Source organism: Tachypleus tridentatus, chromosome 13 (genome assembly GCF_004210375.1).
Source record: "Tachypleus tridentatus isolate NWPU-2018 chromosome 13, ASM421037v1, whole genome shotgun sequence".
Taxonomy (NCBI): Eukaryota; Metazoa; Arthropoda; class Merostomata; order Xiphosura; family Limulidae; genus Tachypleus; species Tachypleus tridentatus.
In genome coordinates, this window is record NC_134837.1 from 104,730,549 (window position 1) to 104,757,914 (window position 27,366).

Here is a 27,366-nt window from a genome sequence, read left to right on the forward strand (position 1 = left end):
CTTCTGGTGTTGGATGTGCATTACTTCTAAAAATACATAAGTTCATTAAGGTTTTATGTATTTATAAAATATCCAGTTCCTAAGAGCAAATAGCTGGCATTTTTATATACTTTGTAATTATAATATTCTTCATTTTTCTTTGTAGTTTCTTTTATTCACTCGTGTTGGATATAACAGCTACAACAGTTTATTTTATTCACTCATGTTGGATATAACAGCTACAACAGTTTATTTTATTCACTCATGTTGGATATAACAGCTATAATAGTTTATTTTATTGACTCATGTTGGATATAAGTTATAATAGTTTATTTTATTCACTCATGTTGGATATAAGTTATAATAGTTTATTTTATTCACTCATGTTGGATATAAGTTATAATAGTTTATTTTATTCACTCATGTTGGATATAAGTTATAATAGTTTTGAAAAGTCTTTGGAAGTATATTTTAAGAATATGGCAATTAATCTGTATTGTTGTTTAGTATACGGATTGATTAGTATCGTAACTCTTCTAAGCCGACAGAATCTCATGGAGTATTATTGGGATTATTGCCGAAATGATATTTAACAGCGCGATTATCCTACTATAGATATTAGTTCAAATATATCCCATTTCATACAGAGTTTAGTTTCCTAACTTATGACTGTGTACTTTAATCAGTTTGTTACATAAAGTTTAATTAATTAGTTATTTTTTTGTTCTTTTCAGCTCAGGTTACTTGTTTTTTATCAGAATTTTTTATTAATCATCTCTTTGAACAAGACTTTGAATGTTGTTAAATATATGTTCCAACTTCTTATACCTTTATACGGAAACTTTACCAATCGTGAACATATGGATTTGTTTAACCAGCTTTATCCCTCACAATATTATCTTTGTAGCGAGTTGACTTTAATACAACAACTGTGCAGTGTGAACAGCTCAGTATGATCACAACGAACGTTTCTTAACATGTTTATAAAATAGAAAATTAAACATATTATTATAATTAATTTATATTTTTCTCTTCACCATGTTTAATGGTTTTCAAGTGTGAACCCACCCTTTACTTACAAAATGGAACGAGAAATAGAATATGATACAATGTGAAAGTGTTTATATACTATTACACACACGTTATAATTTCTTATCGAGCATGCTACAAATTCAGGTGTTTTTTTTTTTATTTAATGTGAAAATAACTGTATGCCGCTATTACTTTTACGCATCGTTTTGCTACCTTTTAGAGTGTTGTTGTTTTTTAAACAGTTCAGTTAGCACTTGATGAAAGGGTGCTTGTTATAGTCGTAATTTTTTTACGGATGTTTGAATAACTTAATTGTTTTTATGTTACAAATTGTAGCGTCGCAAACGAAAAATACTATTTTTTGTTATTTAGGTTATTTGTTTTATTTTTCAATATTTTAATTTTCCTCCTTTTACAGGACAGTGGACCAAATGTTATTGTTCAACAACAACCTGAAGATGTTCAGGTTCTGCCAAACACTGATCATCCAGTTCTGGTACAGGGACTGGATGCTAAACAAGAAGAACTTTTGTGCCCACTTTCTGAGTTGGATTTCGAATTAGACAATTTGTTTACAAACACAGACGTTAAAGTAGAATCTGTGAGGAACACTTGGGTGTTATGGGATTCGTTTTTTGAACTTTCGTCGTCACACCGAAAAAGAAAAAAACAGCGAAGTTATAATGAACTTACTCGTTCGTGTTGTACTTTAAAATCGTCTGGAGTTTCAGAGATGTTTTCCTCCAAAACGGTAAACTCACCTGACGACGGTAAGGTAGCGCTCTTCACAAAAGTATTTTATTCCCCCGCCCTCTGTGTACCAATCACAAAGGATCGCTTATTGCCAATGGAAACTAGCATTTCAGCTTCTGAAACTAGCACCATAACGACGGAAAGTTTTAAACCAACAGACTGTGAAGGTTCAGAAAATGGTAAGACTCAGAACACTTTTGTAATTTGTTTGTTTTTAAGCGCAAAAGTACACAATGACGTTCACCGTAGATATACAATCACAATATTTAGTGTCATATGTCTGCAAGCTTTCTGATAAATTGCAAAGTATACACAATGACTAAAAAAATAACACAAAATCTAGAATTATTTTTCACGGCGCATATTTCTCTACCCTACATATGCTCATTCTGTGCATCACAGTACAGTTATACCTGCTTTTACACTTGTGGTGAAAATTACGTACAACTCTAGGTGCTAAACTCTAGACTTTTGTTTCCTATTTTTAAGAATTCAACAATGATGCATTTTCTTTTTAAATGAGCGATTTCAAGAAGTTCATCCATTCAGGTTTATTAAATATCAGTTAAAAGTTGAGTTTAACCAAAATATCTATCATAAATAAAAATTTGCGATAAATATTTCCTTTTTCATTGTTAATTTATATTCTGTAGTTGCTATTTAAAAAAATAAACGTTTTTCATTCCTTGTAACAAATTTAAACTTTTTTATTATTGTTATTTATAGTTGATCTAAATAAATCCGAATAAACAAATGCAAATATTGTTTGATTGTTTTGCCTATCTAAACACACTTTTTGTATGTTATTCACCTTTACTGGAACATGTTTACATATTCAAATCTAGTTCAAATTAAAAAACAGTAATTCATCAACTAACTACATCATGAACGTTATAAACTGAATTGGACAATATAATTATTTTAACAAAGTAATTAGTTATATTAAATTCATATTCGAAAAATACTCGAAAGTCATCATTGACCATATTATTATATAGTAGTATAATGAAAATAAGATTGTAAATTTCTATATGTTTATAAAAAATATTTAGTTTTGCGTTTCCACCAAATTGTGGCAAGCTTGTATCAACTAATTTATAATTATAATAACTTACTTCCCTTTCGCTAGATAGCACTAATAAATTAATTATAATTTAGCACTATAGCAAACCATAGATGGCAGCACACAAACTTAAACATTAAGCAAATGGCTGTTTTCACATACTTTATTTACAACACAAATAGAGAAATATTCATATGGTGTATTCTATAAATTGAAATATGTTACTAAGGCTTTCTGCGAAAGCTAATACAGGTATATACACAAAACTTTTTTATGTTTATGGTTCAGTTTCCAAAATAGTTTCAGTGAAATTAGTCTTAGCTGTTATGATTTTTTCGTTTGTTCTTTGTTTCATCTGGTTTTGTACTTTCAGTTTTTCTGGTTAGTTTTTATACTATATTAAGTACTTTTTCAGCCTTCTGAGTAAACCAGGCGAACTTTGACACAAAAACTTCCCTTATTGATCATTACCGAATGGAAAAATTAGGTAAACCTTCAGGGATTTTCTAAACGTAAATATTATCTTCTAGTGCCTTACGGAGATTTCATTATAGGAATCAAAACCATTGCTTTTGAAACATAACATACCAATTCACGCCTCAGTTTAAGACGTCACTTCTCATGAGTGAATACAAATAACATGAAATATAAAAAAATCAAAGAATAACTTAATAAATACTGCCACACGTAGTGACAGTGAAGAATTTTTTATTTGTTTTATTTCTTTATTGCGAAGAAAACGTTATTTTCACGGAAATCTGCTGTTATATTTTATCATAATATGTTTCATTTCGTTACCTCTTTTAAAACACAACTGTAGATGTCACATATTTAAAGACAAAATATTGCATTCACGCCTCTCTCTACCAATTTTTTTTACGAGGGCTGATAAAAACGCAGAGAAAATAGGGACTCGTCCTCATTTCCTACAGAGACGAGTTACTTAAAAAAGTTGATAACATGAAGAGAGTTCTTCAGACAAGGATAACTATTTACTTTGCAAACATACTTTCCACTCCTTGGTGGTCAATGTCTGAATTATAAAAGGAAAGAAATCGCTTATACAACAAAATGCTCGTGTAAATTGCAGTCTCTAATTGTCTCTTGGTGAGTCAGGTGGCAAATTTAAAGACTTAACAATGCTAAAATTCAGGGTTTGATTTCTCGCCGTGGACAAAATGCAAATAGCTCAATGCGTCATAACAAACTAACAAATAGTTTGTAATTGCAGTATTTAGTTATACGTATTTAATTTGTTCTTGCAAAAAATAATAATAACTAACGGATAGTAACAATAAATTTTGATATTTTTTAAACAACTGAGTATGCTAACTTTTTATTTCGTTAATAATTTTCGCGAATGCGTTACAAACATTCTAACTACGCTTGTGGCTATGTCAATACATTTGACAAACTTCAATAAAGTAGAGCCAGGCATGGCCAGGTAATTAGGACGCTCGACTCGCAATCTCAGGGTTGCAGCTTTGAATTCCCGTTACACCAAATATACTCGTCCTTTCAGACATGGGGATGTTATAAAATACGAGCAATCCCACTATTGATTGATAAAAGAGTAGCCCAAGAGTTGGCGGCGGGTGATAACTAGCTGCTTTACTTCTAATCTCTCACTGCTAAATTATGGACGGCCAGCGCAGATAGCCCTTGTGTAGCTTTGCGCGAAATTCAAAACAAACAAAGAAGAAAGTAGGCCATCTTCTAACGAGGTCTTGTTTCGGATGACCTCGAAACCTTCCCTGTTTTGTTGACACATTTTCTTTTAAATATTAACATATATTTTGTTGCGAACTTCTTCTACCGTCTCACACATATATACTGTGGTTGTTGTGTTGTTGTTGTTAGGTCGCTGTGGGATATACAGTATAAATTATTTTTCTTTCTTATTTCCTGTTGTTTTATATTCTAGTAACGTTTTGTTATTTTACATGTTATTACCCATGTTTGACACTACTTCAGTTCTTTTTCTTTTTAATAGTGTTCATTTCATAGCTGTTTAACTTACGAATTGTCTTGCGTTCATTTGTGTGTTTGTGAGATATATATAAAAACTTGTAGCGGAAACAAACAGTTCGTACAAAGCTGTATTTTGTCGTTGATGAACACGTGTACTCGATAAATCTCGTAGTGCTTGTGATTCTGTTGTCTTGCAGACTGTGCAATAAAACTTTAAAAAAATTAAAATTAGTTTGTTATTTTATATATGAACTAGAGGTAGAGACGTCTAGCAATAGATAAACAATAAATAGCCAAGTATGTGAGTAACTAGGAAGACAATTAATTAATTTAAAAAACATGAGCAGGTAGATAGATAAACAACAAACAGGCAGATAGATTGATGGACAAACAGATAGATAAACGACAAAAAGGAAAGCAGATAGGTTTGTGGTATTTTCAGATAAGATCGACAAGTATCAGATTGTTCCACTAACAACAGCAAATGTAAATAAATGCACAAACATTTTTTTACGAAAAGCAAACTGAAAGTATAATTTTCGAACTTGCACAGACGGAAATACACTCGATTCAACTAAGAGTGTCCTTAGTTTCTCAGGTTTCCTTCCCTCAAGTTCGACTTCCATAGAACTAAACACGATGGTCTTAAAATAAGACTTCACATTACAGTCTTCAGTAGAGCTAGTTAAGCATGTTTTAATTCAGAAGATAAACTCGCTTTCTTTGTCTATCATTCGACAACATTACATTGTGGCCTTTCTTTTCTTACACGATTGGTTGCCTGTTGTATTTGTCAAAGTCAAGTAGGTTAGCGAAAGATATTACAGTATCAATTTTTTTTAACGTGGTTGCTATATGTCGGTGAAATATCCCATAGAACAGAATAGAGATCCATCTACTATAGAGAGCAAAAAAACAAATAAAAGACAAAAGGACGGCTAGCGCAGATAGCCCTCGAGTAGCTTTGCGCGAACTTCAAAAACAAACAAAACAAAAGATACAATTCACTTAACAGGTCAAAGAGCATCTGACCTTCCAGGGTACATATGACACCCAAAACCCGAGAAAGAAAGAATTCACTTTAGAGGGGAAGCTAGCTAGCTCTATATTCTTATTTTTTCGCAGGCCACACATGAGTTACTCCACCATTGAAGTTTTGTAACGTTTTCGTACAAATACTAACGTCTGATGTGAATTAGCTACAGTTAAATGGCTTGCAATGTTCGAAATCTATAAACGTTTCTATTCAGATATCTAAAATTCCTGATTAATAAGCGTTCTATCAATAGCAATTATACTATAACTTATAGCTTCCAAGGCTTGTAGCACCCCATCTACAGCAAACCCATAACCTACTTCTTTTGACGCATCGTGTCGTTTGTTTGTTTTGGAATTTCGCACAAAGCAACTCGAGGGCTATCTGTGCTAGCCGTTCCTAATTTTGCAGTGTAAGACTAGAGGGAAGGCAGCTAGTCATCACCACCCACCGCCAACTCTTGGGCTACTCTTTTACCAACGAATAGTGGGATTGACCGTCACATTATAACGCCCCCACGGCTGGGAGGGCGAGCATGTTTTGGCACGACTCGGGCGCGAACCCGCGACCCTCAGATTACGAAGCGCACGCCTTAACGCGTTAGGCCATGCCAGGCCACATCGTGTCGTAACCGACGAGTGTAGTTTCTAAAGCGTCAGTTGAAGTTTATAGATATTTTTCTGATAGTAAGGGAATAGCATGTGACCTTATGGTTAGTGTTTCGAAAAGCCCAAGGTTTGAGCAACGAAACGATGCTAAACACGCTTCACACACTCAGTTGAGGTGACGTTATAACTGCGAGAGTCTATCCAATTGTTAACATTCTATAACATTTATTTGATTAAAGTACTACAAAAAATAAAAAATTCATCCTTCCCGATATAATATATAGTTTAAGCTATTCAAGTTTTATAATAATCTGGATTTAAATTCCCAGTATGAAAAGAAAAAAAAATCACTACACTAAAATTAATCTGTCTCAGATCTTGTGTGAGGTGTGAATTGGCCTCATCAGAACTTTTCATAGTTTTTGAGTCATTATTTAGTTTTAAGTTATCTAATATTTTACTTTTTTTACCAACAATTTGTTGCAATTGAAACTTAATTGTTAGATTAGTGGATGTATACAGTTACCATGTTATACTAGTGTTTTAAGGACAAGTACCCAACTCCTTACAATGAATGATACACCTCGTCCTTACCATGTTAATGAACTCTGTGGCGAAGAGGTTAACAACTTTTCTGATAGCACGTGCTGGGCTAAACCCTGTCCTTTCTCACCTCTGTCGGTCTTTGTTCTTCACTATAGAAAACGAATAGTTTTTTGTTGGTTGGTTTTTCAATTCTGGGTGACTGAAATATCTGTAATTACAGCAAAACGACACCATAATTATAAGTCCGTATTTGCAATAAAGCATTCTTACACCTAACGACATGGAAAAAAAAAAACTAATGAGTTAAAAAGCTAGATGTAATACCCTAAAGAGGACGAGCAATCAAACAGTGAGAGTGAAAGAAAAATACAGAAGGATTGACAAATGAAGAGATGTAGAAAGAAGTAAACATTCATTTTTGGCATGCACGTAAATTATCCCTATTTTTAATTCGGTTAAGAAAGGTCAAAGGTTACCTAGCCCTACACTCACACACTTGTTAGTTTAAAACTTAATGTATTTTGTTCTGTAAAGAGTAGAATGAAGAGCAAATACGCTATCCTGACCTTTAAAATTATCAGTGAGTAAATTGTTTTTTAATTTATTGTTAATAAGTGAGCCCTATTTTCATTGATTTTCAACAAGAGATAAACAGCGTGTAGACATTTAAAACAGAAAAAATAACATTCTAAATAGCACAGAAGATATTATTGTTCTAATTATTAATATATTAACTTTCGGTCAGAACAAATTGTCTATTTAAAGCATGTCCCTAGTCCCATTTCATGGTGGCTCTGCCTTAAGCCTGATGGCCTATAACACTAAAACTATGGTATTACTTTGCACTTAACAACAAAGAAACAGACTTAGAGTAAAAGGAGTAAGTAGAGTAAAACCTACTTAGTAATGAGTACAGCTAATTAAATATGTTTGTGTTCTTACTCGGCAAGATTACAATGCATTGTTTCATCAGTTGGGTGTCCTCGCTGTTGACGATACTTCGGCCTTGTTGACATTAAAAAAAACATATTTTAGAAGTCATTCTTATTCTCGTATCATGTTTTGTTTTAGTACTGTATGTTTGTGACTGATTTTAATGCAAAGTTACACAATGTATCTGCACTCTGTCCACCACGGGATCTAAAACTTCTGATTATAGCGTTTTAAGTCAGTAAACTTAAAGCTGACCTACTAAGGGACATATTTTTGGTATATTCTTAATCAAAGCTTCGCAGTTAATTAAACTATAGACAGAACTTGCCTTTCGTATAAAAAAACATGTTTAAGAACCGTTTTCAAAACATAACATTATCAGCTTTTCACCTGAAAAGGGTCCGGCATTAACAGATGGGTTAAAGCGTTTGACTCGTAATCTGAAGGTCGCAGGTTCGAATCCCCGTCGCACCAAACATGCTCGCCCTTTCAGCCGTGGGGCCATTATAATGTGATGGTCAATCCCACTATTTGTTGGAAAAAGAATAGCCCAAGAGTTTGCAGTAAGTGGTGATGACTAGCTGCCTTCCCTCTAGTCTTACACTGTTAAATTAGGGACAGCTAGCACAGATAGCCCTCAAGTAGGTTTGCATGAAATTAAAAAACAAACAAACTATCCACCTGAAAATGCTATAAATAAACCCAGCAAGACACGTTTGTTAAACTTTTTGTGATATATATATTTACGTGGCAAGCATTAACTAAACATTTACAATGTTAGTCAAAATATCAGTAAAATTTTGATGATTTACAACAGAGGACGGTTACTAGTGTAAAATTAAGAAACATATTTCATAGTTATTCATTTTTAATAACATATAAGTTAGAAACAGAGCAGGTGTTGGAGCAGGGAGTTAAGAAAACTGAAGAATTAAATAGTAACAGAAATATTAGAAAAAAAGAAAACCAAAAGTACATTGTGTAATATCTGTAGCGAAACATCCAAGATAGATCAAAAATGGTAGAATACACAAACCATAAGACAGACAATATCTTGGAAGAAGCATCTGAAAATTACCATGATGAGCCAGTAAAGTAAAATAAAGGGGTTCGATTCCCCTCGGTGAACACAGGAGATAGCCCGATGTGGCTTTGCTATAAAAAACACACACCCTTCTTTTAAAAGACAGGCATAGAAAAACAAAGCATAATGAGAGAATGATATTTTAAAAGGCAAACAGCTGAAGATGCCATTCTTTATACACTGAATGGAAGCATTTGACATGAGATTTTCAGATATTAATATTCATAAAGCTCAGAGTGGTGGGTAAACAGATAAACAAAATTAATCAAAAGGTGAAGAGATATCAAAGATATCTATAAGAACTTATGATTATATAAGCTACACGCCGACCGACAAATAACATATTATTGGTTATGTGTATGTAAATCAAGGCTAGTATAATACCAGTGTTATGGTGCATGTATTATAAGAACGTGTCAACAGAATGTCTTCGTTCAGCACGTAATAATTCAGGAAAAAATAATACTGTTGGTGACCTATATAAATATCTTGGCTTTGTTAACACTCCTACGAAAAGTGGGGCCTAATGAAATCAAATGAAATGGAAATTTCATTTAAATACAAATTTATTAGCCTAATATTAATAACCTTTCAAGTTGCTCTGGGGCCTATTAGTCCCCACTTTTCGTAGGAGTGTTAAGACATATAATCTTAGTCTTAAATGATGCCTGGGCCAAAGCGTACCCTAATGGTGAGCGTGCACTGACTGTAAATCTGGTTTTCTCGGTTTGTGTACCATTGGTGCAAAAACGCACTTATACTTTGGAGTCATGGGTGCGCTATAAAATTGGCTTTCAAATACAACTGTTCAGTCGGTTCAAAGAGTTGGTGGTGGTTGCTGTTGAGTAGCTAGCTGCCATCCATCCAGTCTGTCAGTATAAAATTACGGTTACTATGAGCAGGTGCCAAGGCTTTCTTCCTGTTTTATTATCCTTCCAGCAAACAAATACTTTCGCCTTATTTTTACAATTTGTTGATGAATTACTTCGAATAGTTCGTATCTTCCGTTTATGTTTGTGATATATTAAAACGTTTTCTGTGTTGTTACAAATAATACATATGTTATAGTTTGTTTTTTTAATTCTTAGTATTACAACGGTTAGATGATATATATAGAGAGTTACAATTTACACACTGATTCTCAAGAATTGTTGGTTGGTTAGTTGTTTTATGACGCAAAGCAACTAGGCTATCTGCGCCTCTCAAGAATTAACAATCCACTTTTAAACGTACGTATGCCTTACCAAGTATGTATACATAGGTGTACCTATACTTAGATTATTTTAAAGGATTGTTTTCTTTAGTCACTTTCGTTGTTGCCGAGTCATTTTCTTTGGCACGCCCAGGTTATTCGACCCCGTTGTAATTAACCTTTAACCTGTTATTGTTTGCGTCTCTAGAAAAGAGTTCAAAGACCGAACTTGACGGTCAAGCCTACGGCATTTGAAGATTCTGTACAAAGATCTGCCTGTATAGTATACTCATAGAGAAAAGTTTAAACAGAGCAGTAAAATTTAAGTACATATCACGTCTTATAGCAGATCGTTTTCTTGTGCTATATTTTGTGATGTAAAACTGATGTGTTTTTAAACCACACCTTACCAGAATTATAGATTTAGTTTTATTTTTCATCCATCGTGTATGGTAAAATGTGTGTTAAAATTTCCCGGAAAATTAGGTTGTGCTTGATTGATTGTTTGGAAGTGAGCACAAAGCTACACAATGGGCTGTCTGTGCTCTGCCCACCATGAATATCGAAACCCGGTTTATAGCCATGTGAGTCTGTAAGTATACCGTTGTGCCAGTGGGGGCTAGAATGTGCGTGAACATTTTTCACTGAGTATTGAAAGAATAATTTGCTGTGTATCTGTGGCTACACTCTCTTACATTTTCGAGCACATATTTTACTATTCCTTTGAGGAACGTTTAACACTGTTCGTGAGGTTGCATTATATTTTGAGAACATATTTCAGTGCTGAATAATTTTAAACATTAATTGTGAAGATACTAGAGGTGTCGCTAGGCGCTGACTCATGGGGTCCGCGCCCCGAATTCTCTGTCTTGGAAAATCAAAATCGAAAACCATGGTCGATATTATACCGAAGCGCCAAAAATTTCCGCGCTGTTTAAGATATTACTAGTTTATGCTGGACGTGTATCTACATCATTATATATTATCTACCTGTGGGTACAGTTTTCCACACCGTCATGGTTATCACCATGTGCTTACTTGTACATAAAAGTAAGGAACAACAATTTGAAAGATGAACGCGTCTTTAAACATAACCACAGCTAGTGTTTGCGAAATTAAAAGTATTTCAGTTCTAGAACGAAATCCACTGGAAAAGTTATGTTGTCTGAGTACGATCAGTGAAGCGATTTGAAAAACAAAAAAAACCAACACTTATTTTCTCTGTGTGACCTGTTATTTTCTCTGTCTTCTTGTGTTCTGACACAATTATTACATCATTTATATGAAGGCTTAAGAACAAAACGTATTAAGGAATTTCAGTTGTTTTTTTTATCTTTACTCAAAAACTTTCACGTGCACGCACGCACGTGTATGTGCGTGTACAGAGGTGTGAGATGACAGTTTTGGCAACAATTCAAATTCATTGGCACAAAGATTTTATCATTGTGCAATAAAACTTAAGAAATCGTCATTCCAGGTTTGGTTTATTGAACGATTTCCTTGTTTATTTATGAATACGGATACTAAGGTGTGTTGCAATATGTTTAATCACTATCACGTGTGAGACAAGAGCCATAGAGTATAGATCGTGTTTGTTGCACTTGTAACACGTTCTTAGAATCTAATAGGTCGGTTGTATATATCTTGACACTCTTTCATGTGATTAGCATATTAGTTTATATGTATACAACTGCGAGTTACCAATTCCTAGAGCTTGAAACACCTAGAACCTCATCCTAGAATTTCCCTGTATTTCCCACGAGGAGGAGGCGTGTACACTCCCCGAACTTTCCCATCATACCCCTAGTGGTCAATTAGTCACATGCACTGCTACCAGTTTTAACTGGCCGATTAAAAATTTAGTTGTACAATTCAATTTGAAAGTTAGCTATTTTGTTCGACACATAATCGTGTTCCAACATCAAAATGAGGTGACATTGATAATTAGTTACGGAAGTTTACTTACCCGCTGAAATAGACATTTTACAGTTTTTACTATGGTTACGTAATGCCAACCTTCACTCTAATCCCCCCCCTCACCGATAATTCCAACACTTCCTCTAATTTCAGTTCCTTGGAAAAACAGTGATCTCAACTATTATTTAGTACTTATAAAGTTCCAAAAACACATATAATTGGCACTCACACTTATAAACATATTAAACGTCACAGAATGGCTAGCTTATGAGTGATGATATTGTTCTAAACCACAGACGCAATTGGTATCATATTGCTATGTTGCATATCACTAAAGTCTTAATTTCTCAGTTAATTTTACAATGACTTGGCTTTTTTATAAAAAAAAAACAACTGAAAACTGAATATGACGCACAAATCATAATTGATCCAGATCATATCAACCCCCAAAAAACATAAAATACTTTACAAAAGTAAATTACCTATCATATTCAACATGATGTCAGTTAAAGTTTTTGGTTTGTTTTCAGGGTACAAATTTAATTGGTCCAGCATGATCAGGTGGGTTAAGGCGTTCGACTCGTAATGTGAGGGTCGCAAGTTCGAATTCCGGTCGCACCAAAACATGCTCGCCCTTTCAGCCGTGGGGGCCTTATAATGTGATGGTCAATGCCATTATTCGTTGGTAAAAGAGTACCCCAAGAGTTGGCGGTGGGTGATGATGACTAGCTGCCTTCCCTCTAGTCTTACACTGCTAAATTAGGGACGGCTAGCGCAGATAACCCTCGTGCAGCTTTGCGCGAAATTCAGAAACAAACAAATTTAATTTTCAAAAATTCTGGGTTATTATATAACAAAAAAAAGTTGTTTGTACATTTTGTAAATATTCATAATTTTCTTAGTATTGAATATCTTCTCAATTACTATGAAAATTTTAATAAGAAAGAAAAAATATACACGATGAAAGCTTATCATTTCCTTTATTTTAGCGTATAGCTTGGTGTGTTTGTTTTGAATTTCGCGTAAAGCTACTCATGGAAGAATAGAAATACATCCAGCTTCTGTATTCACCAGCATACATACTTGTCTCGTATATCAGTTTAGAACCCCGTGTAATCCAGCTTCTTATTGGTTTAGCCCCCAGTGGTACAGCGTCATGTCTGTGGACTCATGCCGCTAAAACCGGGTTTCGATACCTGTGGATAACAGTGCACAGACAGCCCCTTGTGGAGCTTTCTACTTAATTCTAAACAAACAAACTCACTGGTTCAAATAAACTTATTTATAATATAGTTTTCTTCATTTATTTTAGGGAAAGCTACGTTTTATATTCCACAACGTTTCACACGTTTTCTCTTCGTCACTTTACAACCGATGACAAGAAAAAGAATGTTATTTATAAGAAATATATTTTCATTTTGGTAATAAAAAATTGTTCAGTTACCAACGAAGTAAATTTTAGCAGACTAACGTTGCCCTTTGAGAGAGGGGTAGATTCGATGTTTGTATTATTATGCTCCACGCGGTTGGTTTCGTTACAACTTATTTTTTTTTTATTTTTTTTTTTATTTTTTTTTTGGAATTTCGCACAAAGCTACTCGAGGGCTATCTGTGCTAGCCGTCCCTAATTTAGCAGTGTAAGACTAGAGGGAAGGCAGCTAGTCATCACCACCCACCGCCAACTCTTGGGCTACTCTTTTACCAACGAATAGTGGGATTGACCGTCACATTATACGCCCCACGGCTGGGAGGGCGAGTGTTTAGCGCGACGAACCCGCGACCCTCGGATTACGAGTCGCACGCCTTACGCGCTTGGCCATGCCAGGCCTAGTTTTGTTTTAACAAAAGCGTGCTATTTTAGACAACATAGTTTGAGGAACACCAACTATTCTCATATCTTACTAGATTCAGTTACATTTTTTTTTTTTAAAGATTTTTCACTCGCTACGGAAATGATGGTTGTATTGTCACGTTTTTTTTGCCATAATGCTATGTAGTTTTCGTGCAGAGGTCAACAAAAGTTAACTTGTTCAGTTTAAAAAACTTAAGGTACTGATGGTACTTTAAACCCGTTTAGTTCACCTGATTTTTAAGAGCTAAGGATTGAGAGTAAAAAATGATATGTTTATATATATAAAGCGTGTGTGTGTGTTTTCTTAAAGCAAAGTCACATCAGGCTATCTGCTAAGCCCACTGAGGGGACTCGAACCCCTGATTTCAATTGAACTTTGTGGTATGATAGTTTGTAAAAGATACGTGTTAATGCGAGTGTCGTACTTTTCTGAATTTCTGTTATTGATAATTTATTATCTTTGACGTAAGTTAACGTTAACTATATTTATAGATAGCTCCAGATCCTTACACAGAAAAATAAATTAGATCTATAACATAGACACAGTACGGGGAAAAGTCACACAAATGTTTTATACATGCAATGAAAAAAATAGTCGCCTCTATTGCAGTAATACATAAACTCAGCTGAAGGTTTATTCCAACAGACACTCACCATAAGGCTGATATGAAGGAGCCGTTTTTTGACTTATAGCAAATTCCAACTTTGACCCGTGACCTTGCAACTGCGTCCAATGACTGTGTATCAATTAATCGGGTGAAACACTGTGGAATGACGTGAAGAGCTGTATTATCAAGACGACTGGTATGAATATTAAAACTTTAATTAAAATAATATATATGTGGATATAAAGAGCTGGATGTTAAAAGCGGGTAACAGAAAGCATCCCTATTACAATTATTTTGGCCGTTAGCTCTTTATATAAATCACCCTGACCATCGCACAGTGGTGCGCCTGTGTTTTAGGTACGTACATACATGTTGAGTTCGTAAAGCGTGTACGAAACTTTTGGTGAGATAGTAATGAACACTTTAATAATATATTATAAATACACTGTGTGAAAGTCGAGATTTTTTTTTATCAAAACATCCACCCCCACATTTTTTTTTAAGTTCATCACCCGGACAAAGGACGTTTACCTTATATATAATAATAATAATATATATGAGAACCACACTGTATCTGTTACGTTCAATGCTGACGAGACTTTTCGCTTAGTGTCAGGTCTCATAAAGCCAGCTGGAATGAGATAGACACATCACTAGTTAAGACGCTATTTATGCTATCGAATTACTTGAGCAACAAATGTTATAGTGCGAAGTAAGTTAAGTTAATTAAATGTACTTTTTATCAATTTAATTTGGAGTAATTTATAAAACATATTTAGAGTAAGGATTAACAACACATTATTAATTTAACACCAACAACATTTGTTTTTTAATGTACACGTAAGTGATGCAAATATTTATCATTCATAAAATATTCTACCCATCCCACAATCGACAGTCAAGTATTTCCTTAAGGCCCAATTTCTACTGTGTCGTAAAAATGTTGGCTGGAACTGGCGACACGGGATTCCCCATACTTAGACCATTTATTTGTAATAATTTGTTTTGGTAACTGAACAAAGTTAGTTTCGGTGGTAACGAATTCTATAAGGGTTGCTAATTGGTTACCAACATAATTTATAAAATACAATGCAACAACTGCCACGACGTCCATATTGCAGAAATAAGCAGAAAACTCGAAACTAGAGTCAAATAACAAAAAAACACCACACGTTTTTGAACACTGCAAATCAAATAAACACAACATAACCATAGAAAACATCCAAATACTAAATATGGAAACAAATATAAACAAACGCAAAAATAACAGAAGCCCCACTTATATAACAACTAAAACCAAAATTAAACCAATATAAAATAATACCTTTATACCTATACTAATTAATAACCTAACATACAACTGCAACGCCCACTATAATTCCGCAACCATTTATACTGTCGTCCCAAAGGCATGTGTCCCACAACGGTCACATTCAAACTTTTTCTTTCTTAACCTGAAGATGACCTAGGAAGGTTGAAACGTTGTTCTCTCCTTATCAATAAAAGTGTTAATAACCATATCAGCCGTTCTGAGATACAATTTTATTCCAAGTTGGTTTCTCGTCATCAAGAATCGTTGACCGTAGCTTTAACTGGTCCTCCACATAAATATCTGACATCCGAGATCTAAAACATGTTTTAATTTTGTGTCAGCAAGACAGCATTCGACGAGCATGTTGACGTAGACGTGGGTATTCAACAGCATGTTTCCATATTTTAATGGGATCCTTCCTTGCTTCAACTTGAGACTTCGGAATATTATCTTCTGATAACTCAATCAGTTCCATCTATAAGTCATCAGGTGCTTTGGAGACATCAATTAGGTGTGGTTGAAAAGTTAGTTTCAGTATGAAATCATGTTTCTCAAAATCTGCAAACCTCTCATTGTGTTCTTCAGTCAGGAAGTGTAGAACAGCTGTGTATTCTTTCATGTCGTGTCTCCTTAATGATTTGATTCTATCCTGTTTATTAATCACTTTTGTTAGTTCAAGAAAATATTCAGCTGAAAGTTCAGATCAGGTAAGGAGAGTTTTGGAAAAAGGTCAGTTTTTTCCTAAATACCTGAATGTTTAGCCACATATAATATAAGGCTCGGCAGAGGGGGTTAAGACGCTCGACTCGTAATTTAAGGTCGCGGATTCGAACCCCGTCACACCAAACATGCTCGCCCTTTCAGCTGTGGGGCGTTATAATGTGACGGTCAATCCCACTATTCGTTGGTAAAATAGTAGCCCAAGAGTTGGTTATGGATGGTGAGGACTAGCTGCCTTCCCTCTAGTCTTACACTTAAATTAGGGACGGCTAGCGCAGATAGCCCTCGTGTGGCTTTATGTGAAATTCAAAAACAAAGTATATGTAACTAAATGTATTAATATTCCAGGCTTTACTTAACAATGTTCAGTTTGCTAAATGTCAAGTTTCGAAAAGTTGTTTTTTCCCTTGTTGTAGATTTTTTACGACCCGTTGGGTGTGAAACTATCGTGTTAAGATTAATATACTCCGTACCTTTGTGACGTATTTGTAGCAGAAATGATAACCATAGTCTTTCTTTGAAAGTATTTCTGGACGATCTAGTACGATATTAGCTTCTGTTCGTCGTTCAAGTAGTTTTGACTAAATTATTAATTTAGTGTGATCGTACTCAATTATATGTTTCACCGACATCGAAGTTATCACAGTTTACATATTCTAAAATATGTATTACATTCGTCAAATAGCAATTAAAAATATATTAATGAAAAACAAAAGAAACTACTACTTGTTATACCTTATTAGGTTGTTAACTTTACTAAACAGAATTTTAATTGTAGAATAAATACATACTGTACCATATTCAGTATGTTATATTACTATTTGTATTTATTTATACTAACAAAAGCGTATTCATAAAGAAAAATTGACTTACTCGATTTCAGTCCATAAACGAGCGAGTTCGAATTCCTTTCATTTCAAAATTTATTCTTACATAAAAGCAGAGTCTGTTCGCAAATTATGTAACATGTTTGAACAAAGCTGCGTTCGTCAAAGAAATTATTCAAAACTTGGTTGTGTAATATTTGTTTTATACAATTATTTTAAAAGAGTTCGGTTTTATAATGTTACAAAACGTCTGCTTTGTTCCATCTTCAATGATAGTTGTGTAACTAGATTTTGTCTTTTTCTTTGACTATGCTTCCTGTTGAGCTTATGTTTCACAATATATAGATCAGTGTAACATCAGGAATGGAAGTGACTTCGGACTAACAGTAATACTGTCAAAGTTAGGCGTGTTGGTTCATACGAAGAAAATTACTTGTATTATTACACGAACTTACATCTAACAAAAACGTCCTTCCAAAATATGCGTATTGTGTTCAGGACAAGCTATTATTACGTAAAAGACAGGTAGTAAAAATGAAAGCCAACCTGCAGTTGAAAGTGTTTGTATTTAGATTTTCAACGACGGCAAATGCTTCGGGCAACAATACCTATTGATCGTGAAAGACATTTTAGTGTACAGAAATCGTGTTCTAACAATACTATTACGTCATTGTTTAAAAACCTATTGCGTCACTGGTAAAAGTATCACGAGGAACATGATGATATGCGCTGAGATAATTTTAAGGGGCATGAATTTCTTTTATCAGTTGTTTTATTGCTCTGTCATAGTCCGTGGTTTAGGTTCTTACCTGCTTTATTTTTATATGCTTTTCTAATATAGTTTTAAAACTCCTGAAACAGAAAGCGTTATTTTATTTTTCTCATCATTTGATAAAGTAGATAGATATTAAATTTCCTAATATTCTTTTATTCGTCAATCCTTGTTAAAGGTCTCAATAAAAATATATTACTTCTACTTCGAACTTATTTTTAAGATTTCAAAACTGTAGCACTATTCTGTGGTGCAAAACTTTACTTTTTTAACTTTTAATTTTACCCGTATTTGATTTTCGTAATTATTCTCTTTTAGCTGTATTTGTTAATCTAAAACCTGAGGCAACCTTCTGAGAGTGTATAGCAAAGACACATATATTAGGTCAACCCTTAAGTAATGTCCGGTTTTAGGTTCAGAAAAAGATAACAGATTTCAAACATATTTAATATTATTTAATCAATACTGAATGCTCTATTATTATTAATTACTTCCTGCCAACGATTCACGAGCTTCTGAATGCCACTTGTATAATATTCTTGGCGTTTGGAGGAATAGAATGTAGAGAGGGTAGTTTTGACATCTTCATGTGTTCCAAGCTCTTTTCCATCAAGATAGTTGTGCAAACTTCGGAATATATGATAATCGGATGGGGCAATGTACGATTTATCAAAGCTGGCTTCTTTTCCTTCAGTGCAACATTCAAGCTCTCTAAATACTGACAATATAAGTGTGATGTAATCGGTAGATTGAGTGGCAGCAACTCAAAGTGGATCACACCAATAATATCCCACCAAACACTTAACAAGACTTTCGTAGGGTAGAGGTCCATTTTGGGCTATGCTTTAGTCAGTTTATCATTTGTCTGCAGCGCTTAGAATGTTTATAAAATATCTATTTTTCATCTCCAATTACCAACCTGTCCAAGAAAGGTGAGTTACGTTCACGAGAGTGCGGAGAAGTGCAAATGTCCATTCTCGCTCTAAGATTGGCTTCTGTCAAATCATGGGGAACCTATTTTCCAAGTTTTGACACCTTTCCAAGCTGTTGCAGATGATGGTTAGTTGTTGAATGGGTTGAATTAAGCTTCTGTGCTAGTTCAACTGTTAAAGCACAATATTCATCAAGTGCAGCCAGCAGCAAGTCATCATTAAACTCAACCTGAACCTGACGCATCACTTAAGCTGTAGTCACCTGATCTGAACTTCTGAAACCACCTTCGACATTTTCTTTCATTGAGAGACTCCGCATCATAAACACCTTGAATGTTTTGTGTAGTTTCTGCTGCACTACTGCCTTTTTTAAATTCGTAAAGCATTATATGTCTAATGTACTCCTCAGACACATCATTGTTCATGAGGGTTTATTTGATTAATGATCTGAAAAAGTGGAGTTGGGTTAGTTTCTTTTATTTGTCTGAACATTTGTATACACGTCCTACTACATATTTTAGTCATTAAAATCTTCTACAAAGACAGAAATGATGATGCACCTTCTGTATTAAATTTTCGGACATTACTTATGGGATGACCTGATCCAAGTTCCGTCTTGTATCTTTTTGCTTTTTTTCTGACTTCTTGTAACTTGGTTAATATTCTAGCATTTTTTTATAATTAAAAAAGACCAGGTGGTTAGGATGCTTGACTCGCAAGCCGAGAGTGGCAGATTCGAATCCTGTCCCATCAAACATGCTCGCCTTTTCGGCCTGAGGTATTATAATGTGACGATCAATCTCCCTGTTCAGTGGTAAAAGAGTTGGTGGTGATGACTAGTCTTTCATTGCTAAATGAGGAACAGCTATCGCAGATGGCTCCCGTGTATCTTTGCACGAAATTCTAAAAACAAACAAACAAAGCTTAGTTTCCATTCAAAAGGTTCCATAGTCAGGTTATCATATCACACATGCACAACTACTTCCCGCTTACTTCCCATAATTTATCTAGTGTACAAGAACAACGACGACGATCAGCATAGAAATCTGTAGTCTGACAACTTGGCGTGTACATATGTTACTCATTTAGTTTTTCAGCTACTTGAAGTAGGCTACGGTTCAATGGGTATGCTATGGAAGAAACTTGTGTCACTCTTTCAGACAGAATCCTTAGCTCTTTCAGCCGTGGGGGCGTTATAAAGTTACGGTCTATCCCACTATTCGTTGGTAAAAGAGTAGCTCAAGAGTTGGTTATGGGTGGCGATGACTAGCTGCCTTCCCTCTAGTCTTACACTGCTAAATTACGGACAGCTAGCGCAGATAGCCCTCTCGTAGCTTTGCGCGAAATTAAAAAAAAAACCAAAAACAAACAAACTTTGAGGTCGGAGATGCGATACAAGATGGACAGTCAAATCCCAGTTTTCAGTGAGACAAGAGTAACCCAGAAGTTGGCGGCAGGTGCGGATAGCTCTTCATGTATATTTGCACGAAAAAATAATGTCTACATCACAAAAACTCAGTTTATATTTGTTCTACTTCAATAGCGTATGTCAGAATATGATGTGCTAAGAACATTTATGCACCAATAGCCACATAAATGTGTTTAGTTCTATGGTCAGTAAGTGCACCCGCATATAACGACATTCAAAGCATGTATGGATGGGCGACGCAGAGGGTTAATGGAAACATTAAGCAAAGCTACGAAGTTCATTTAAATATGTTGTATTAAAATATTTGCTCGTTACTACGTAAGTTACGTATTTCACATTTGATTACATAACGCTTCTGCTTGGATAGAGGGCGCCACGATTACAATCCTTGTCATTACTTTTTCCGACTGAAAATGAATTATTCATTCTTATTTTTATCTCTATTCGTCTGTCTGCGCTAACTGTCCCTAATTGTAAACTGATAAACTAGAAGGAAAGCAGTTGGTCAATATCATCTGCCATTAACTCTTGGGATACTCTTGTGTGATCAAACGATAAGATTTGATCTTCATCCTAATTATAAATCCACTTCCCCAGCTTTGTTTGTTTTTTGCTTTGGTGACGTAACGTAGAAAACGAAAATTTATTTATCGTCTGTTTATTGAAGCTTATTTTCCTGCTAACTTATGAAGAAATATCAGTGACAAATAATTGTCTTTTGTTGATAACTTTCTAAAAGTAATTTTCTCTACGAGTGGGTTTTCTCGTCATCACGGATTAAGGTTTCTCACAAGCTTAATTAACGAGTGTAAAGAGGCTTCCTTGTTGACGTCACATCATAATAATTGTCTCATACATCCGGAATTTCCACTTAAATGTGGATAATATTATAAAAACAATAAAAAGAACAGTCTTGATGTAATTGAGATTTATATCACTATTAAATCTATAGTATAAACAGAATTTTAATATATTTCAGGTTCTAGGGCAAAACACACGTCATAAGTTAGTTTCTGATATTGCGCAATGCATATTATTATGCACACGCACACCAAACATGGCGTTTCACAACGGTAAACGTTTGCGCAAACATAAAAAGACTATGCCAACTGACTCAAGACAAATTTTAGTTTGATAAAGAGTAACAAGAAATTAACGGGTATTAATATATTTTTAATAGAACTTAATATGTAATCCTCTTGCATTCGCGATTTTAATGATATATTGAAGATTTATTATTCTTTTCTGTAATTTAAGTGGCCCGGCATGTCCAGGTGGTTAAGGCACTCGACACATAATCCGAGGGTCGTGGGTTCGAATACCCCTCCCACCAAACATGCCGTAGGGGCGTTATAAAGTTACGGTTAATCCCACTATTCGTTGGGAAAAGAGTAGTTCAAGAGTTGGCGGTTGGTGGTGATAACCAGCTGCCTTCCCTCCAGTCTTGCACTGTTGATGACTAGATGCCTTCCTATTCTTACACTGCTATAGTATGGACGGCTAGCACAGATAGCCCTCGTGTAGCTTTGCGCAAAATCCACAAACTAATTTAATTTCTCGCCGGTATTGCAGTTTTGATTACTTTTCAGTTCGTGTTAATTACTGAAAGAAACTAAATAATACGTCTTTCTGAAAACGTTGTCTGTAAATATATCTACTTAAAAGATCAGAGCAATTTGTAGATGAAGCATCACGAATTTTTAGCTGTTTGATGTGCTCGGTTTGTAATTACTACATTTCTCTTGCATTTTCGTTACTTTTCGAAACCGATTCACATTGTTAAACATATAATAAAATATTGGTGTATTGTAATTTTTTTTTAAAACTTTGACAGGCGAGTTAACCGGTTTTTAAAACGTGAAAGATTATTTAAATCAATTGGAAAACTCCCGAAAGAGAAATTGAAGACATGTTCTATAAAAACAAAAAGCACGCCGTTTCTTGTGAGGTTATATTTTTTAGATCCTAAATATAAGGTCTGTCTTAAAATTTAAGACTAGATAAATAAATGGCGCACATGTTAAGAATTTTCTGGTCAATCATAATTAGTACTTTGCCTGTTTTTATTATTATTATTTTCACAGATATATCTGTGTTTTTATTCTCTTCCTAATTATTATGAAACATGGTTTTTAATTTTGTAGTTATTGTGTTTTATCATGTAAAATAAAAAATTACATTAATAATATAGTGTATGAACTGGGAATTAAGTGTTACGGTAGTTTTAAAGTTACACCACTTCTTTACATATCTGTGCGTCCCTACATCTTACAACATATTTAGTCTTTTTTTTATTTACTGGTGTTAATGTAGTGCTTGTTTGAGTATTATTTCTTAGTATTTCAGCTGACGAAACTAAGTTTTAGAGTAACACTTTTTAAAAATACATTGAAGCTATTCAAGTAAGTTTCCTTGGCATAAACGATTAATGATAAATTACTAAAAACTGTTTATAGTATTTGCCAGAAATTTAGGAACCCTTGCCAGCAATGTTTTACGAGATGTTTACAAGGACTTGAAACAGGTGGATTATTTCTTGCAATCCGGAAAAACAGAGTGATATGCTCTCATGTTAAAACCAACTTCTGTTTTTCAGAGCTTAATGTTCGTATGACTGCAGTATCGTGATTACATTTTATGTATCCTTTCTAACTACCTGGGAACACAACATAATATACTAATATTAATATTAGTAATAATTTTAATATTAATATACATATTAAAACAAATTCTGTATTTAATACTGCATGTTAATATGATTAGAGTATCATGAATACACTTGGTTTGTCCTTCCTTTAAACCCAAGGATACACTCTGATATCCTCTCGTTTTAAAACCAAATTCTGTTTCGAATATTGAAATACTGATACGAATGCATTATCACAAAGATATTCATGATATATAGATAAAAAGGTGGGGCATAGCCTGCCTGGGCTGTGATTCCAAAGGTTTACGATGCGCAACCTGGTGTTGTAAAAACTGATCCGCACTCTGGGACCGTGGATGTGAGCTATAACAGCAACAGTCAAATCCCACTAATCGGTTAGACAGGAGCATTCAAGTAATTGGCGGAGAGTGCTATTGATTAGTTACCTTGCCTCTAGACTATCAGACAGACTAGACAACGTCTAGTCTTATGAAACGGAAGTTTTTCAGTAATCAAATACTGAAGAAGTTTAGGGAAACCGGTAGCTCAATTAAAAAACAAGAGACATTTTTACAGATATTTAGAAATTATCCTGTATAATCACCTCTGATTATTTGTTAATCAATTGAGCTTGTAGTTAAGGTAAAAACTAAGCTTCAAACTGTTATATGCAGGGGTTAATTTCCGCCAGACCGTTTATTTTATTATTCTAAAAGCGAAAAAAAAAATTCAACTTAACTTTAAACCTGCTTCGGTTGCATTGTGAACCGATATATGACTGACGAAGTAAAAAAAAATACTTCCCTTTAGACTGATCCCAAACAATATGTTATGTAATGTTCAAATTATCTTATAAAACAACCTCCCCCCCCCTCCAATCCTGTCAAACAATAATCCAATACTTACCGGTTTTTACGTCTTGACCACCTTGCGCCTAAAATTAGGAATTAACAAGTTAGAATTGTTCATTAGGTGACTTAGAATCATACGTGATGTTATCTCACGTTTGTGTTACTAGTGGAAGGTTGCGTTGTTGTTTTTTTTAATAGATTTTCATACAAAGCTTGCCTACATGTTATAACTTGAGATACATTTACTTTCTTTCTGGTTTTTCAGAAGTCGGCAGAACAGATGGTCTTTCAGCTTTTGTAAATCACTTGTTAAAGCGCATTTTGAAATTGTTTCGAAAGAGGCTGTTTTTTTTTAAAGTGTATTGTGACACATTCTAGATACAAGCAAACAGGATAGTGAACGTAGCGAGTGATGAAATCAATTAACCTTCGTTACAAACTTTTCCTTGAGGAAATGTTTCAACATCTAAATATTAATACTTCTCAGGGTTTTAGTATAAGTGGGCTGTGATTGTCCTGCAGTAGGTATCTGTAAGTTGTAGGTGACAGATGTGAACAATAAATGGGCAGCACACAACTACTTATTATAAAATCATGCATTCAAACGAGTCAAATATATCTATAAAAAATCGTTTTGCTATTGGTTATCCAAGTTGTATTTAAGGCTTTAAATAATTATCTTTTTTTCTGCTATTATCACAATGTAATTATTAAGTAGTTTACTTACATTACCTCATGAATTACCACAGTTGTATCCAAAGCTTTAAACTCATTTTCGTCAAAGTGGTTCACTTACTTCTTCTTTATCTTTGTTATTACAATACCAATATGACAGTCTTTTAACCTTGTTGCTCCAGTATCCTTTACTACGCATGACACAAAGTTTTAATGTCTTATATTCAAAATTTTATTAAACTGCCTTTTAAATTATTCCAATTAGAATAGCATAAAATATTAGCTAATAATCCGTATTTCAATAGTATACAAGTTTTAAGTTTTTAATTCTACAACGCAATATTAAAAAACAAAATTATGAATTTGCCCTAGTGTGACACACATGACACATTTCCCCAGGGATCTTCTGTATTTTATCCACCTCTCCTTCAAATGGTACCAAATTACTCACCATAAAATCGTAATATCACAAACAAACCTTCATTTTTATAGCTTTCAGTTTTGTTTGTTACAGATCTATTGGATAGAGAATTAGACCCCTGATATACACTCACCTGCTGCATCCTGTTTTACGTTTAATTACACTATGTAACAAAATTTTTACTTTTCTTGTTGCTGGGCAGAAAGTGTTATTTTCCAATTGCTTATGGCTAAAGTAAATGGAAAAGACCTCTTTTTCTCTTCAAATTTTGCTTTTGTGACCTGGGTAATGAAATTTTCAAATTTACCCATTTTCCAGAACATTCCAGATAGATTTAGGACTGAGTATCTGATAGAGAATTTTCTCGAACTTAAAAGAATTTTGAAGAACTTTCTAGAATGTTGTAGAACTTACAAAAATTTTCAAGAACCTTTTAGAATTTTTTAGAACTTTCCGTAGTAATATATATATATATACAGGGGCCCACCACTCACCACTTCAGGTTTAGTTCTAGCTGCCTATGTGAACACATAGATCTATCTGATTTTATAAGCGAAGGCGTCAAGAAGCTGCAAGCATTTTCCAGACGCATCCTGCTATGTATGTGGCCAATTTATCAAGACAAGAGCGAAAAAGTACTCTGTGACAGCATATGCTAAAATGTGTAAAGCCTACAAAACATATTTCGGCATACATATGAGAGATCAAGACAAACTCTGGGCACCTCATTTTACTAGCGAGCACTATAAAAAAAACTCTAGAAGGTAAGACGGACCATTTATGCTTGTTTGAATAGTAAGATTTTATATTATACAAATATTAGACCTTTTAAAATTTAAATATCTTTTAATTAATTTATTTTTTAAATTTACAATAGTATAGAAAAAATATCACATAAAATATTTTGCACGAGCCTCAAGCAATTCTGCTTCTGCATGGAGAACCCTTCCAAACATCGGGCTGACAAGAATGCATCTGCTATTATGTATCCGGACCTCCCATCATCATTCGCCCCAGTGCTACACTGCTCTGAGCTCCCTGTACCCACTCCGCCAGAGAGAAAGCAGCCATCCTCAGAAGAGAGCAGCATATCAGAATAGGAGGTAGACGTTGAAGATCCAGATTACAATTTCAGAGGTGCAAGTGGTGAGAGAAACTTATACTACTCCAACCAAAAAGACTTCAATGACTTGATCAGAGATCTTGGTCTAACAAAGTCCAATGCCGAGCTTTTGACATCTAGGCTCAAGGAATGAGATTTGTTAGATGAAAGTGTGCAAGTTGCAAGTTAGAGGAAGCGTCACCGACATTTTTCAAGCTTCTTCACTCGTCAGGATGGGCTTTGCTTCTGTCACAATATATCCGGTCTGTGCGAGGCAGCTAGAAATGTCTGTAACTCAAACGAATGGTGCCTCTTCATTGATAACTCATCCAGAAGCCTCAAAGTTGTGCTGCTCCATAACTGGAATAAGTATCCGTCTCTTCCCCTGGCTCATTCGGTGCACCTCAAAGAGTAAGGCGAGCGCTTTCATCAAAATATGCTGGACTTTGAACGCCGCTACCAAGGAGCGTATAACGAAAACATGAAGGGAGACTATGTTTGGCGGCTGATACGTGAAAGTGATTTACAATACAGTCGCAAATCTCGAATAAAATACTTGTTTCTAAACATTTTTAGTTCATTTTTGGATAACGTTAGTATAAATACATGCAAATCTTGATTCATATGTTGTTTTATTCAGACCTTATGTAAATGAAAATGTGCAAATTTGCCCGTTTTTACATAGAAAATAGGTTAATTTCTAAATTTCATTATTCAAGTCACAAAAGCAAAGTTTGAAGGGAATAATGGCCATTTTCTGTACTTTTACAACATAAGCAATTAAGAAATAACACATACTACCCAGGAACAAAATTTGTGTTACATAGTGTTATACATCACCTATAACCAATAGAAACTCATTGTTTTCATTTATCAAATGACATATTGTACTAGGTTATGCGTCAGTTTCACTTATAATTCCACTTCAGTGCGTACGGAAATTGTTTGTTTTTTGCATTTTATTACTCCATGTTATTTGGTGCATTATTTAGTTAAACAAAAATTATTTAGTGCATTTCGTTTGTTTGTTTGTTTGTTTTAATTTCGCGCAAAGCTACACTAGGGCTATCTGTGCTAGCCGTCCCTAATTTAGCAGTGTAAGGC

The 27,366-nt window shown here is 34.4% G+C and overlaps 1 long non-coding RNA gene across 1 annotated transcript in view; it reads right to left on the reverse strand.

Moving 5' to 3' along the window:
• Window positions 1-24,468, reverse strand: part of LOC143237060 (uncharacterized) — a 28,844-nt gene extending 4,376 nt beyond the window's left edge. Inside the window, exons 1-3 of the long non-coding RNA XR_013019854.1 lie at window positions 24,120-24,468; window positions 17,480-20,040; window positions 7,037-7,196 (exon numbers count right to left, since the gene is read on the reverse strand). This is a non-coding gene — a long non-coding RNA (uncharacterized LOC143237060). The remainder of the gene's footprint in view (window positions 1-7,036; window positions 7,197-17,479; window positions 20,041-24,119) is intronic.
• Between the last annotated feature and the right edge of the window lie 2,898 nt (window positions 24,469-27,366).